The 16,832-nt window shown below is 51.1% G+C and overlaps 1 protein-coding gene across 1 annotated transcript in view; it reads left to right on the top strand.

Moving 5' to 3' along the window:
* The first annotated feature begins 13,194 nt into the window (after positions 1-13,194).
* Positions 13,195-16,832, top strand: part of ARHGEF3 (Rho guanine nucleotide exchange factor 3) — a 347,358-nt gene continuing 343,720 nt past the window's right edge. The window contains exon 1 of the mRNA XM_012934215.2: positions 13,195-13,245. The gene's annotated coding sequence lies outside the window, so the exon portion shown is untranslated. The remainder of the gene's footprint in view (positions 13,246-16,832) is intronic.

The raw sequence follows: 16,832 nt of genomic DNA, 5'->3' as shown, positions 1-16,832 counted from the left end.
CTAAAATTGTGATCGTTCATGACTCCGGATGTTTTTTCCAGCCTCTTGAACAGCTGGGATTCTCGGGTGTTTGTGGGAGGCCTCTGCCTCCAGGAAGGGGAGGTTCTGGGGTCCTCTGGCCCCCCAGAAAGGAAAGGGACCTGCCTTCCCCATCCTTAGCCTCACCATTCGGCAGGTTGGAGCCTGTTGCCTTGTCTGGCATCTGGAGTAGAAACACACACACACACAGAGACATACACTAAACAACAACAATCATGATTCCCAGAATAAATAGAAATTTGACAGGAGTCACTGAAATTCGGAGTCCTGACCCTTCAGAGACCTTCTGAGTGGGGCGTGCTCCCTGGCACCGCTCAGTGCTCAGGAAGTGCATGTACCCAGGATAGGATGAAGATGGCTCAGAATTAATACGGACCCAGAATTCTGGCCCAGGCCTGAAAAGCAGTTTTGGATCTTTTTGGTGGCGGTGGGGGTGGCCACACCCAGCCATGCTCAGGGCTTGTAGCTCTGTGCTCAGGGATCTCTCCTGCCATCAGGGGTCCATGTGTGGTGCTGGGGATCAAACTCAGGTTAGCCGTGTGTCAGGCAAGCACCCTGCCTGCTGTGCTGCTGTTCTGGTCCCGATGATTTTAGATCTCGGAAGTAGAGTTGAGCACTGTTGCTTGCTCGGAGGAGGAAATTTTTTCAAGTTCTAGCCTCCTGTCCTTGACACATACTTCATCATTCCCATTCACGTCCAGGAAGCTGCTTGTCCTTTTCCTGTTGAGTTGTTTGGGAGATGGCAGGGGAAGTGGCGGGCTACATCCCATGTTGCTAGTGGCTCCTCAAGGCTCACAGCTCTGGGATCACTCCTAGCGGTGCCTGGGGAACCATGTGGTACTAGGCTACCCCACGCAGAGTATGTGCTCCAGGACTTTATCTTCCCTGGCCCTCGATGTTCTTTCTCATTTCTGAGACCCAGTGCTTAGTGCCCTTTGATTTATATGCAGTCATCTCACTTGTTTCCTAGCTTCTCTGCAACTTGGATAGTCCTACAGTTGAGGAAGCTGGGACTCAGCCGCCACCCTGACTCCACAGTTGGCTAGAGGCAGACTCTATCCCTGCTGCCAGTGTTGCTGCCGGCAAAGGACTGGCCAGCCAGGTAGAGGCGCACCTGAGAGTATCTGGTGGAAGGCACTAGAGAACTACTGGGGGTACCAGAGAGGAAGTGTTGTCAGACAACGTTTGAACATCGGCATGGCTAGTTCTGCTGAGTACTCTTCTCATCCCTGTGTGTGAGGGACTATCAATCAGCTTCAGTTTGCAGATTCTGGAAACGGGAAATCAAATAGCTTGGCCAAGGGGGCACAAACACAGGAATGGAGTAAGTGAATCTCTCTCTCTCTCTCCGAGCCCCCTTTTGGGACTATACCTAGTGGTCCTCAGGGTTTACAACTGACTCTGTGCTCGGGGCTTACTTATGGAGGGTTCAGGGAACCATATCTAGTGCCTGGAGTCAAACTCCAGGCCCCCACATGAAGGCAAGTACCTTTCCTACCCAATGTCCTGTCACTTCATTAAAATACATTTGCAGGGGCAAGAGTGATAGTAGGGCATTTGCCTTGCATGTGGCTGACCCAGGTTCAATCCCCAGTGTCCCGTATGACTACCCTCTCCACCCCCGAACCCTGGTGGCCCAAAAAACTAATGAATAAAGATTCAGCTTGTGTTTTCTACGAAGTGGGGGAGACTTCTGAACAGTAGGCGACTCCTTGATTTTTACTCTCGTGTTAGAAAGCGGTGTGTATAGCTACTGAGACGCATCAATGTCTCTGGGGTCTCACCATTGGTTATATTTTACTTTGTTTAAGAAAGTCAAACTTAAAGTAGCTAAGGCTAGCCTCCCCTTGTTGAGCGTCATTATATATCACTGTATCACTGTCATCCCATTGCTTGTTGATTTACTCAAGCGGGCACCAGTAAGCTCTATTACACTCAGCCCTGAGATTTTAGCAGCCTCTCCTTATTCATCTTTCCCAATGACTGGAGGCTCTTTCAGGGTCAGGGGAATGAGAGCTATTGTGATTTTCTTTTCTCTTTGGGTCATACCCTGCGATGCTCAGGGGTTATTCCTGGTTCTGCACTCAGGAATTACTCTTGGCGGTGCTTGGGGAACCATATGGGATGCTGGGAATCAATCCCGGGTCAGCTGCATGCAAGGCAAATGCCCTGCCTGCTGTGCTATCGCTCCAGCCCCAAATGAGAACTATTGTTACTGTTTTTGGCATATCGAATATGCCACGAGTAGCTTGCCAGGCTCTGCCATGTGGGCAGGATACTCTCAGTAGCTTGTTGGACTCTCCGAGAGGTATGTATGTATCCTTTACTGTATTTGGGATATGAATATTTCATGGGGAGCTTGCAAGGCTCTCCCATGTGGGCAATAGGCTCTTGGTAGCTTGTCAGGTTCTCCAAGAGGGAGAATAAGGCTATTAGATTTCGGCCACACGCTTCCAGGAGCTTGGTCTTACAGTCTCTGGATGTTGGCCGTTGGTGGGATTACATGGTGCCAGGGGAAGTTTGTGGGTGTGGCTGCCAAGCTACTGGAAAATGGGGATTCTGGGTGGAGAAGGCCCAGTCCCAATCCAAGCAGGCTTGGAGATCTCAGCCTCAGGTCCTGCACAGCTGGGTTCCTCTGTCGGTCCCTTCATGTATGTAGCTCGTCCAAACGTGTGGAGAGTGGCCTTGAGCATGGCTTTGGCTGGGTTCCAGAGGTTCTCAACGTTATATATATATAAAATATATGTACAACCCTTTCCTTTTGTGTTATAAGCAGGTAAAGAAAAAAGAAAAGGTATCACTGCTCTCCTGGGCATGCTGGGTCCTTCGTACATATCTTTTCCAGCCTGCTTTGTCCTCACCATCCACAGGAGCAGAGTGAGAAGTCCAAGACTGGTAGGTCTAATGCAGCAAAGGGGGGAAGCACACGAGCACGAGACAAGGGCTTTTGAGTGAGCCCAGATTCAGAGTTAGAACTCTGGGACAGTAATGCCAAGATTGGCAAACTTGCCGCTCTAGCCTTTTGCAGGAGGAAAAGCTGCACTATCATGTTTTGGGGTTGAGGTGTAGGGGCACATCCAGAAGTGCTCAGGACTTACTCCTGGCTCTGCACTCAGGGATCACTCCTGGCAGAACCAGGGTGTGTTTGGGGGTCAAACCTCAGGTCAGGTGCCTCCAAGGCAAGCATCCTATCTGCCCTGCTATTACTGTGACCCCCATGCTCACATTTGTAATTAATTATGTGGAATGCCTAACAGTACCCAAGGGCTGCCTCTGGCTCTGCTCAGGGGAGCAGATGTGGTGGTGGGTATTGAATGAGGGTCAGCGCCTACAAAGCAAGTACCTTCATGCCTGTACAATCTCTCCATCCCCTCACATTTATACATGCCTCAGCCTTCACCTGGCATTTATTTGAGAGCCTGAAGTATGTGCTGGGGATATGGCAAGAGACCCTGATTCCTGCCCCTTCCTACTTCCACCTCTTCCTACATCCAGGGCTGGGGGCTAGTCACCTTCTGGAGCCTCCCGTGGAGACTCAGACTCTCCGGGTAGGGCTGTGGGGATGACCAAATGAGGTGGGTTGGTCTGCAAGGCATTAGCAGCCCTGCTCAGAAGGAGCACAGCTTTGCAGAGACTCGGCTGCTTCTGCGCACTCCAGGGGCTGGCCGTGGCCGAGGCTTGCTCAGAGGAGACAGTTGTCTGCCCAGTTCTCTGCCACACACCTGTTTGCTGGGAGACAGATGGGGCCCGGGGCGGGGCTACACTCTGCAGCATTAATCAGGGCAGTAACTAGGCCTCTTCGTAGTGGCCCTTTGGCCCCTGCAGCAGTGTGTACGCCCTCGAGACCCGCCACCATCCCATTCACCAGGCTCCTTTGTGCCTGCTGGCCTTTGAGCCATGATACAGACATTTTTTTCCCCCTGAATTTACCACTTCTGTGTGAGGGACCGCGCCCCACTCTGGAGAGGAACAAAGCAGGGCTTGTTTCTTTACCCCACTATCAGCGTGAGGTCAGGGAATTTTCCGTTTTTCACAAGTTTGGGTGAGGTGGGGTGCAGACTTTACCCTCCAGAAGGAGGTAGATGAGCAGCAGCGTTCCAGGGAGAGGTGAGCGTTGGCCGCAAGACAGACTGCAGATGTTTCCCTCCAGCCCCTGCCTGACCCGGGGACAGAGATCTCTCAGCCAGGGAAGGCCAGAACCAGTCTGCCCGCAGCACACACACTCACACTTACCTGCTTGTTTTGTTCTGTGACCACACCCAGGGGTGCTCAGGACTTCCTCCTGGCTCTGCGCCCAGGGGTTGAGGGAACCATATGGGGTGCCAGAAATCGAACCCGGATTGCCTGAGTGAGCTGGGCAAACATCCACTGTACTATTGCTCTGGTCCTGTCTGCTTTTTCTTGCTGAGGTCCCATGGAGCTGAATATCCTGCACACGTGCATAATCACACATTATCATTGCTGAAATTATTATTATGTTTACCATTATGATTAAATCAGGACTCTGGTCTCAGGCACCCTGAAGTTAGATCTTATCTGCTACTTAACTTTGGGTGGGGCCAAGGCACGACTGATAGTATTGGGGGGACCAGGTGGTGTAAGGGATGGAACCTAGGACTCCCACAGGTGCAAGTACCCCCAGTCCTTCAAGTTAGCTCTTTGGTCTTATTTGGGGTTCCCCTTCCCTTCTCAGTTGATATTAATGTGGTGATTCTGGGGTGAGCCCCCTGCTGGGTTGTGATGCTGGGCTTTTAGTTATAGAGTGTGCTGCGACCATACTCCTTTGTGGCACTTGCCAAGGTTCTGAGGATACTTGCCGGGCTGCTATGGTGCTGACACGCTTGCCAGGCCCTCACTGCTGGCGCAGCATCTGCTTGTCTTTTTCAGTGTGGGGCTCACCAGGGTTACACCCTTTATTCATTGAGCCATTTAGCACCTTGCTGCAGAGCCCCTGGAAATTGCATGCCGTGCCGGGGATCACAAGGAGCAAAGAGAGAGAGAGAGCTGCCAGGATCATGTTGAGCACCTGTGGTATCACTGGAGACCAAACCCCTGATCTCAAGCGTGCAAGGCAACACTTGAGCCACTCAGCCCTCCCGGTGTCCTTGGTCTCTCCCTTCTGTGTGACTCTGGGCAGGGGACCTGCTCTTAGGACCTTAGATGCTACATCTAGTAAGTGAGAACTAGCTCAGTGCCTACTGAGCCCCATGGAAGACTGTGAGGCCGGGTAGGGTTGGGGGGCAAGAGCTGACACAAGGTGAGCACTCCTTGGCAATGGGATGTGAACCCTCCCCCCACCAGGAAAATTCATGACTGTGTTCTCATTAGAGGCTGGAGTGAGAGCACAGTGGGTAGGACGTTTGCCTTGCATGTGGCCAACCCAGGTTCAATTCCTTCGCCCCTTATGGAGAGCCCAGCAAGCTATCGAAAGTATCCTGCCTGTATGGCAGAGCCGGCAAGCTACCTGTGGCGTATTTGATATGCCTAAAACAGTAACAAGTCTCACAACGGAGATGTTACTGGTGCCCTGCTCTAGCAAATCGATGAGCAATGGGATGACAGTGACAGTAACAGTGTTCTCATTAAGTGGGATCTCCAGATCAGAGAGAACTCAGTGGGCTGAGCAGATGCTATGTATGCAGGAGGCCCAGGTTCAGTCCCTGGCACCGCATCATCCCATGCCACCACTGGGAGATGGTCCCAAGCACAGAGCTGGGAGTAGTCCCTGAGAGCTGCTGGGTACAGCCCAAAAGCAAATCTGAAGAAAGGGGCGGGTGTTCCTGAATGTCTGCTTCAGTCCTAATCTGGGGTAGCAGAGAGACTAGGTGTCACTATATCACTGTCATCCTGTTGCTCATCGATTTGCTCAAGCGGGCACCAGTAATTTCTCCATTATAAAACTTGTTGTTACTGTTTTTGGCAAATCGAATGTGCCACGGGGAGTTTGCCAGACTCTGCCGTGCGGGCGAAATACTCTTGGTAGCTTGCCGGGCTCTCTGAGAGGGATTGAGGAATCAAACCCGGGTCGGCTGCATGCAAGGCAAACGCCCTACCAGCTGTGCTACGCAGAGAGATGAGGTAACCAAGTGAAATTCCTGGCTCCTGGAGGTCTGTTTCACAGGGCAGCTGGCAGCGGCCTGCACAGAAGTCCATCAGTTTAGATATGTTTTTCCTTCTAGAAGCTGCTGGTGCTCCTGGAGGTAAGGCTGAGGATGTTTTGGGGAGAGTTGGAGAGTAGAGGTTTGGGGCCACTTCTGGCTGTGCTCAGGGTTCTGCGCAGGCTGTGCTCCTGGCTCTGTGCTCAGGGATCACTCCTGATGGGATCCAGTGGACCTTATGGGGTGCCGGGGATTGAATTCGGGTTGAATATGTACGAGACAAACACTTTACCTTTTTATCTCTCTCTGGTCCCGAGCCCAAAGTTCTTAACTGACCTTTGTGGACCTCTCCTCTCTCTGTGTGTCCATTCTTTCTTATTATGTCAGGGCTGTTCCCTATGGTGTTCAGGGCAGCCCGAAGCCTCTGCATGGACCATTTCTTCTGCCTCAAACCACTTCTTTTGTCTCTCTGTCCCCAAACCCTTCTTTGCCATCAAACCCTGCCTGATTTCTGACCCTGTAGGTCTTGACAGGGTGAGGTCTAATAAGCCTTTGGAAGCTGTTGGCTGGGCTGGTGAGGGGATGGCACTCTTGCCTACAGGCCATGTTTGTGACAGAGGCTTTCCCTCTTAACTGGATTTAGATACTTTAGCCAGTGTGCGAACCCCAGCAGGGTCACTGAGCTGTCACTGGGGCCAAACACCTTCTCTCTCTTCCTCAGTTTCCTAACCTGTCTGGTGGGGGTAGAGATGCACCTGTTTGTCTTAGGGGGTATGGGGGATAAAGCAGTGGACAGGTGTCTGCTCAGGGCAAGTGGTCAGAAACTGACATTTATCTCACCTTTATCCAGGTTAACAGTCACAGGAACTAACAAATTGACAACGCTTTCCCCCAAGGAGAAGACTTGAGTTTAGCATGACCACCACAGTGAGCGAGGGGGCCACTGGGCCCCCCACTTCCTACCCTCAAAGAGCTTATGTGGTCTTAAGATTCTCATTTTGTGGGTTCTAGCTCACCTGGAGAGTAGATTCCCAGAGGGGGACATGGGTTGGGGTCCCAATGGGGTGGATTAGAGTTCCCTCTAGGGGTAGATGCCTGCCAGGAACCCCACCTCCACTTGCTGGGGACTTTAGAACTCAGGCAAACCCAGAGCAGGTTCCAGGCTGCATTGAGAGAGAACAAAATTTTTTTGCATTGAGAAAATTTAAAAATATTATTATCTTTACAATACAGCCAATATTAGTGTGGATTTTTGTTTTTGTTTTGGGGTCACAAGCAGTAATGCTCAGGGGTTACTCCTGGCTTTGCACTCAGGGAAATTTACAGGGTGTCAGGGATTGACCTAGGTCAGCTGCATGCAAGGCAAATGCCTTACATGCTGTACTGTCCCTTTTTTTAAAAAAAAATTTTTATTAGTGAATCACTGTGATGTACAGTTACAGACTTAGGAACTTTTGTGTTTGCATTTCACTCATCTGTACTTTCACTTTGACCCAAAACCGATATTATGTTTTTTGTTTTGCTTTTGTTTTGGAGTCATACCATTGATATTCAGTGTTACAGCTAGCTCTGCACTCAGGAATTACATCTGGCAGTGCTTGGGCTCTGTAAGTGATGCTGAGAATCAAACCCCATGAAAATGCATGCAAGGCAAGTGCCTTACCTGCTATATTGTCTCTCTATCCCCCCAATATTGTTGGTTTATACTTGCAGTGCTGCTATATCATGCCCACCATGAACCTGGGGATCCCTCCACCATTATCCCAAGGTCCCTCTCATCAAGGTATTTCCTACTACAAAAACCCCTTCTGGCCTCTCAGGTTTTCCTTGGGCAGATTCAGAGTGCAGGGAGAAGCCGTCATTGGCTGTTGCAGAGCACCGCTTAGGCCTGAACAGTTAGACGGAAGCCTTGATCATTACCAGATATCACTGGCCCCTGGCTGAGGGCTGCCCTGGATTGCTGTTACTTTTTCAATGTGCCGCTCCACACCAGGCAAATACAAAGGCTCAAACAAGAGCACTTCTGCTCCTCTGTCCATCACAATGAGCAAAAGATCTGATGGCCCTCTCAGTAATTTTGCTCTGAGGGTTATGTCATAGACAACTGTCAGAAATGTGAGTCAAGGTGTCATCCTGGAATACTGAGAAAGGAGGTAGCAACGAAGAACTGAGAGGATAATTATCAAAAGAGAAAATGTTTGTACAACAGACCAACACAAGGTCATGTATCGTCTCATTGTAGGAGCCCAGGAGAAGGTTCAAAGGGCTGGAGTGCAGGACCTGTGCATGGAACCCCCAGCTTTATCCCAGTACCCCATGAACCCCAGCATCCATAGGACTAACGCTTAAGCATTGCTAGCACTAGTATCCCCTGATCACCTCTGGCTGTGACTCCCACCCACAAACAAAACACTGCCATGTTGTCAACTCTCGTCACAGAAGTAAATGTCACATGGATAATGACACACATATAGCACTGGGTATCTACATGGTGAGCATGTGGTGTTTGTCTTAGTCTTTGCAGCTCTCAGTATATTAGTTGTGTGTCTGTGATATTATTGTACATGATGATTGTTCATGATGATTGGCTACAGACATTCAATATTCCAACACCAACCCCACCGCCCTTGCACCTTCCCACCACCATTATTTCCAATTTTCCCAACCATGCCTTGAGCCTACCCACATAACAAACCCTCAATAATTTATTTTATATTGTTTATTATAAATAACTTGCAAACAGAGTGATCAAAAAGTGTTTCCTTAGAAGAAAGTTAGTGGAGATTGTTGTATTTCACCATGGAGCCATTACGTTGTATAAGAGATTATTAAGATGTTGTTACAAGTTAAGCCTTCTGTGTTGATTTTTTGTTAAACAAGATTGGTTACCTTCTACATTACATCTCATCCAATCTGCTGCGCTACTCCTGGATTGTCATTGTTGTAGTGTTTGACATGTCATGCAGCCTCATGCGTTCCAGGAAGTCCAAAATTTTTAATGGGGTGATAGAGCTCGAGTTAAATCTTGAACTGGGTGGCAGGTTTGCTGTGTGTGCGTGACTGCTGGGGCTTCTGGAAGTATAGGAAATGGTGGGAGGTAGCACATCCCGGACTCCTTGAAGCCTCTTAGTATATTCTGCGTTGGTTTGGGAGAAGGTCTCCAGTGCATGGGGACACAGCAGTTAAGGTGTATGGGGCTTGGTTGCTGGGAAGGTGATCACCCTTGGCACTGCCTTGGTGTCTCCTCACAAGTTTCCCTGGCAACCTACACCCAAATCTTCACTGTTGCTTTCCTGCCCACTCTCAGTCACAGCCTCATCCCTGCCACAGGCCATGGGGGTGCCCTCCTGTAGCTACCTCAGCTCTCCCCACAGAGAATGTAGTGAGGTGACTGCCCCCCTCATTCTCTCTGTCCTTCAGAGTTTAGGGAATTGAACGGGATTCTGGGCCAGGGTCTCATGAATGGACTCTTTCAGGGACAAAAGGTTGTCAGTGATTTTTGGCCCCTCCACCATTTTCCAAACTCCACATGTAGAAACTTGGTGTTTCCTCCCACCCCTCCCAAGAGGCTCCTTTGCGTGTATCTCCTCTCCCCTGCCCGGCTTTTGATTTTTTTGCATTTTTTTGGGTCACACCAGTGATTCTCAGGGGTTACTCCTGGCTCTGCACTTAGGAATTACTCCTGGTGTTGCTGGGGGACCATAGGGGATGATGGGGATCAAACCCAGGTTGGCTGCATGCAAGGCAAACAGCCCTACCTGCTGTACTATCACTCTGGCCCCCTAGCCCTGCTTTTTTGATGAGGGAGGGCGAACCTGCCTATTCTCAGGGATCACTCATGGCTCTGTCTCAGGGAAGACTCCTGGCAGTGCTTGGGGATCCTATATGGTAATAGGGATCAACCCCTGGTCAGTTGCATGCAAGGCAAGCACCTTACTTGCTGTGCTACCTCTCAAGTCCAACAGACTCTTTTTCTGGAAAAGCTGGCCACCCCTGACAGTTCTGGGTGGGCTACTTTTGGTTCTGTGTTTGGATGTCACTCATGGCGGTTCTCAGGGGACCAACTAGTGCCATGGATTGAATCAAAGCCTCCTGCATGCAGAGCAAGTTCTCAGCTTGTTCAATTATCACTCAAGCCCTCTCCAATGGACTTGTATTTGGACCTAACCCTCTAGAGCTCAGGGGTCACTCCTGGAGGTACTTGGGGGACCATATATAGTACTGGGGATCAAACCAGGGTTGGCCATATGCAAGGTGAGCAACCTAACTCCTGTACTGTCTCTCTTGTCCCTCCTTCCCCAAAGACTTTTTTGTTTATTTGTTTTGGGAACACATCCAGCTCTACACTCAGGAATTGTTCCTGGCAGTGCTTGGGGGACCATATGGGATGCTGGCAATGAACCTACATGCAAGGCAAATGCCCTACCTGCTGTACTGTCACTCCTCTCCCCAACAGACTCTTAATTGGAACCAGGAGGCCCCTAACTCGCACTCCCACCCACAGGGCCAAGCATGGAGTGGGTGTGAGTGAGAGGATATGGGTATCTTGTAAGAGAAGTGGATCAATTTTTGATTGTTTTTGAGCCATACCTGGTGTGCTCTGGGATCACTCCTGGTAGGCTTAGGGGACCATATGGGATACCGGGGATCGAAACCAGTGGGCCACGTGCAAGTCAAATGCCTTACCCACTATTCTGATCTATACTATACTATACTATACTATACTATACTATACTATACTATACTATACTATACTATACTATACTATACTATATTAAGTGAATTGATGTTGGCCTATATAGGCTACCTACAGATCTATTCTAATTTTTAGAAACCTCGAATTGAAATATAAAGGAAGTCAAGGAGTTTGCCTTCAGTAACAGTGAAAGGTGCACAGAACTTGGGCTGAGGGCATGGACACCTCCCACCACCCACAGTTATTTGCTGCTAGTGGGTCCCATCTCTGCTTTTCCCTTGGTGGAAGCCTGGTGTCTCACCAGGGCTAAGAAGACTTTTCTAGTCTCACTGCCCACCTCCCCCAGCCCCCATCCTGTACCTGCCACTCTCTGCCGTGAATCCTCGGCTTCCACACTGCCTCTTCTCCTACCTGCCCCCAGCCAACACTAACTTCTCACTGAAAGCTTCCCATGTCCGAATCTGGACCAGCACTCCCCCCTGGTGTCTTTTGCCACCTCCTGTGCCTTCACTGCCTCGTGTCTGACTGTTCCCTTATCAGCCATGATCTCCATGAGGTCATGGATCCTGTCTGTAGGGGTGGCAGTCCCTGTAGTTTTCCAAAACCTGACAGTCTATGGCAGGTCACTGCAATCAGTATCAAAGGAATCGAATGGAGGTGAAACTGCTCCTTTTGAGAAGGCTGATGGGGTCGTGAGTCAGGTATTAACTGGTGGCTCTGAATGCCCACTGAGCTCTCTGGGTTAATGAGGGAGTAGAAGCCCTTTATCCTTCAGTAGTAGACAGGAATATGAACAGAGAGGGAGGGGTTTTGCACAAAATGGAGAAAGGAATTAGGATGAAGGAGGACCAGGAGTCTGGATGTTTGCCCTTGGAAATGGAGTTAAGAGGGGAGGCGGTGTGTCCCTGACAGGAAATGGATATGGGTCATGAGGTACCAGGGCGGGGGTCAAAGCTTCCCCCTAAAGCAGCAGTGGAATGATTTGTTGTTATTGGAATGAAAGTTGGCTTGTTGTTGGCTTTGGGTCACCCGGTTTCTGGCCACAAAGGTGGGCTGTGGGCCAGGAAGCGGCCACCCAGTGCTAAGAGACTGAGTGCCTTGGGCCGTGGCGTGTCCCGGTGAAGGAAGTCTCCACTGAGCCAGAGCCAGTTCTGAACACTGTGTGCAGGACACGGAGCTGGGGCTGGAAGACGGAGAGTGCACTGACTGCTCTCAGCCCTCGCGGCCTCTTGGGAACTCTCCCCTGCCACTTTTCCTGGGAGGAGATATGGGAGCACTTCACACTCAGTGTCCACTTGGAGCCAGGCCTGCCTAGTACTGAAGACTCAGCCAGGCAGTCCCTTGGACCTTGGCGGTTGATGTTCTTCCTCTGACCTGGGAACTGCCTTTACCAGTCTAAGCTACGTGGGTTTTTTTTGTTTTTTGTTTTTTTTTTAAACCTGAGAAGTAGCTGTACAGCCCCCAGCCTCACAATAACCTTGAAATATTACACGGGCCAAGCACCTAAAAGGCAGTCTGTCATAGGGAAGCAACCAATGCGTTTTCAAGTTTTGTGTGTTTTTTATGCGGGGGTGGGGGGGGTGGGGGAGAGGATATTGGACCATACCCAGGTGTGCCCAGGGTAGTGCTTGGGCGACCATATGTGGTGCTGGGGAATCAAACTTAGGTAGGCTGTGTACACGGTGAGTGAGTGCCTCAACCCCCGCACTAACTCTCCAAATTTGCATTTTCAGTTTTTGTCTTGGAGGTACCTAGGTATTCTTCATTCCTGACTTCAGGAGCACAGTAGGTGTTACTCTATGGAGTGGACGCATGAACAAGCAGCAGCAAATTGTTCTATTTAGATTCCTAAGTTATCTCAGCAGGGATGATGCTTTCGCCCACGGATGGGCGATTCCTGAGTTAGTGCCGGGCTGTGCTTGCGGTTCCTTCCTCCTCCTCTTCACCCCCACAGTCCAGGAAAGTGTGGCCAGGGCTAGCTCCCACACGCCCAAGTCAAGTTCAGAAGCAAAGGGGGAGCGGAGGAGGTGGGGGAGAGGGAGGGAGGCAGTGGATTGGGGTTCAGCTACAGCCCCAGGCTGGGGCAGTGGGCGTGCGTGTGTGCGGCAAGTTGGCTTGTGCGCCCCTTCTCTAATTCCCTCGCTTGATAAATTCGCCCTGCCAAAGTGAGGTGTTGGTTGCGGTGGGGTGCGGTTCCCTGGGGCCCCGTCCCTCTTCTTCTCAGCACCCCCTTTCCTAGCCCTCCAAGGACCCATCAGGGCGCCCGCGGGGGTCCCGGCCCGCCTCCCGCCCACGTGGCCCGCTGGGTCTCCCCGCCCCCGGCCCCGCCCAGCAGGGGGAGCCACCCCCGTAGCCCGCAGCCCGTCAGCGCCTTGGGGTGCGCTCTCCAGCCGCTCCCGCAACGGCTACAAGGTGAGTGCGGGCAGCTGGCCCCGAGCCGCCCCTGCCCTCGACCCTTCCTCGGGAAGCTGCGCCGGGCAGCGGGACTCTCGGGGGCTGGACCCTTCGCTGTTCTAACGCACCCTCCCCGGTCGGGTGCCCGCAGCGGGTTCTGCGCTCGCTCGGCTCTTGGGACCCGGGGCTCTCCGAGCTGTCGGGCGCAGTGCCACCGCCCCAGACCTGGTCCCCGATCCCCTGGTAGATCTTGGGCGAAAGTTCCTGGAGCCACTTCCGGGGAGGAAGGCGCCACCTGTCTGGGTGACTCGGGCGTCCGCGGGTCTGTGTCGCAGCAGCACAGCAGCGGCAGCAACTTGGCATCTGGGGCGGCTGTGGTGGGCCAGGGTCCCGGCTCCTGGGGGGGAGGGGGAGCGGCGGCCTTGGGTCGGTTTCTGAGCCGCTGCATCTTTTAAACAGCGCCATCGCCCAGGCTCCACCGGGCGCAAGGGAGGCGGGCGCCTGCCCAGGGGTCCAGGAGAACCTTTGTGCTCCGTGGCTGCCTGTTTGAGACCTGGGAGCTGACTCTGCCCGGTGGAAATACTTTGCTCTGAGCTTTGGTGAGGACGAGGCACTTATCTGTGGCCTCATCTCCTGCTTGGACGCGGCTGAGACCGAGAGACAGGTTCCTTGAGGACTCTTTTCCACGGAACGCCGGAACCTGCGTGCGCCCAGCACCGGGTGAGGATGTGAAAATTCAGAAAGTAGTTGTCCCCGTGTGTACTGGCAGAAACTTCTTCTCAAGCCTCTCCTCTGCCTCTGCCTTGGACTTGGTCCGGCTTTCTTCTCTGGGGTGTTGGAAGAGGAGAGCTTTGGTATGTGGATTGGTCTTCATGGTGTATCTGGACAAGTTGCTTCACCTATGTGTGCTTCAGTTTCCTCAGGTGTCAAATGGGGGTACAGGCAGTCACACCTTCCAGGACTGCAGGGTGGAGGGGTGCATGTTGAAACAGTGGCTGGGGATATCAGGTAAGTCTAGAGTGTGAACAGACTTCATGGTCTCGAAAGGCTGTCACCGCCCGAGAGTGTTGGCTGGCCGGCTCCTGCTCTCTTGCCTTCTCCTGAAAAGGACCCATGTCATTCCTCCAGTAGCCACCAAGTCCCCTTTAACCCCCAGAAACACTGGCTTGGCAGTAGCACTTCCTGTGGCTAACTAGCTTGGTGCAAAATGTGACTCAGAATGTGAGATTAGTGATGACCTTTGTCAAGGACACTCCTGGGAAATGGGGACCGGGATCTTCTTTGGAAGCTCTGGGGTGTGACTGGATGCTTGCTCCCTGCCATGCAGTGGATAAAGTTTCACTCAAATGACTGTGGGCCCCCTGACAGGCTGACATCCTCTCCTCTCTGTCAGAGTGAGTCTACTAGAGAGTCCCAACTGTCCCCCCCTGTCATTCTTCCCCAGCAGATTGTCCCTTTCACCAGTGGACTCTCCAGGGCTTCATCCTCAACACACCCCCTTACAGCCCCCATGCTAATTAGTTTCTCTTTGGGTGGGCACCACACAGGAGTTCTGAGGTTCTAGAAACTTTCTGAAATGCACACAAGTGCATCATTTTTTTCTGGAAGATTCTCTTTCTGTCACCATGCTGCAAAAGGGCTGCACTTCACCCAAGTGGACTCGGTCCTGCTAATGAGGAGATGGTGGGGTTTTATCCCACCCCACACAGAACACAGGCACAAATTGAGGGGGTGGGGCGCCAGTATCGTGTCTGTTCTCTCGTGTTCAGTGAGGGTACCGAGGTGTTCTACTGTGCCCCATTTCCGAGCACACCTTCCAGTGGGAATGACTCTCTCTGGCTTGGGAGCGTCTGATAAAGAGGTTAATTGGCGAAAGGAGATGCTCAAAGTTGCGGCCATTGTGGGGAAGGGACAGCAGGCCCAGGTTTGTTCCCTTCCTTCTGCTGGACACTCCTCCACAGCTACCTCTGGTGTCCGACACTGTCTTGTTTTTCAGGTCAGATGTCACCCTTGTGGAGAGTACTGCCCGAAGCATCAGTTTTTTTTTACATTGCCTGTTATGGTTCGGTTTTGTTTTTGAAGCAGAACTGGTGGTATTCAGGGGCTCCTCCCAGATTGGTGCCTGGGGGTCTCTCCTGGCAGTGCCATGCAGTGTTGGGGATCAAATCTAGGCTCAGTCCATTGAACTAGCTCTCTGATGTTCCATTGTGTTTTATTTAAGGTGTTACCTGAACTGGTTTTACATATATATTTATGGGTTTATTGTCTTGTATCTAACCCAGGCGAATAGAGATTCCAAGAGGATGATGTGTTATTCTGTTTGCTGCTGAACTCTGGCCCCTGCACCTAGTAGATGCTCCAAATATGTCCCTGGATGACAGAATGAGAGTTTTCTGAGTGACGGGAGCTAAGGTTGAAGAGCTTTTAAGAGTAGTCAAATACCACGGAACTGACTGTCAGGAGTTCTGAGTTAAAAGTAACCTTTAAAAGTACACATGGCTCAACCGGCAGTTTAAATCACTTCTGTCACATCTCTCCCTAGTTGTTGCTTAACCTAAGCACAAATCCTCCAGTGATAGGGAGCTTATTACCTCTTGCAACAGCCATTCCATTCTAAGGAGGGCTGTGGGGTGCAGAGAATCAGGCATAGGGTCTGTCCCACCTCTAATGAGATGAGCCTTGGCCCCCAATCTGCTGTTCCTTCAGTCCTCGTGACTTCCCAGGTTTATCATCAGGACCCCCGAGTCTGAGGTTATCAGAGGAGGCCGCAGGCAGAAAGGTCTCCAGAGAAAACAGCCCTGGCTGAGCTGCTCAAGGCCACGGTCTGCATTGTTCAAGCTCTGTAACTACACTGGCCTCTTTCTTTCACTCTCTTGTTCTTACCCTCTGTGATTTGGTGTCATTTTATAATCAGTCTCTTAACTGTGTCCCTAACTACCTTTTAAATAGTTAATCTTGGGGCCCATGAGTGTCATGATTTGTACAAATATTGTCTGATTCATACAATTCATATGGCAGGTTGAAACTTGAATGAGTATGAAATGCTTTTTTTTTTATGATTCTAATTTATCGAGTCAGTTCAAGTTCCTGCGTGGGAGATTACTAGTGGAGTGGGTGGTGTGGGGTCTGCTGGGAGGCTTAGAGATAAGCTTTGCTTCCCTTTGTTTTTTAAAAATTTATTTTATTTTATTTATTTATTTATTTTTTGCTTTTTGGGTCACACCTGGCGATGCACAGGGGTTACTCCTGGCTCTGCACTCAGGAATTACCCCTGGCTGTGCTCAGAGGACCATATGGGATGCTGGGATTTGAACCCGGGTCGGCTGCGTGCAAGGCAAACGCCCTACCCGCTGTGCTATCTCTCCAGCCCCGCTTTGCTTCCCTTTGAATTTTGTGAGTCTACTTCCACTATCCATTTGTTGTTGTTGAGTTGACTGAGGACCACACACACACACACACACACACACACACACTTGATTGCAGTGTTTGCGCAAGTAGTTGCTGGGGGTTGCACCTTTAGGTGTGGTCCTTATGCATGCTATGGTGGCAGTATGTGACAGGGGTTACCCATCTGGTGGCTGTGCCCATGCATTTGTAGTTGTATG

Source organism: Sorex araneus, chromosome 4 (assembly GCF_027595985.1).
Source record: "Sorex araneus isolate mSorAra2 chromosome 4, mSorAra2.pri, whole genome shotgun sequence".
NCBI classification, from domain to species: Eukaryota; Metazoa; Chordata; class Mammalia; order Eulipotyphla; family Soricidae; genus Sorex; species Sorex araneus.
The sequence above is the reverse complement of the archived record's forward strand: the minus strand, read 5'-3'. Positions and strand labels throughout refer to the sequence as shown.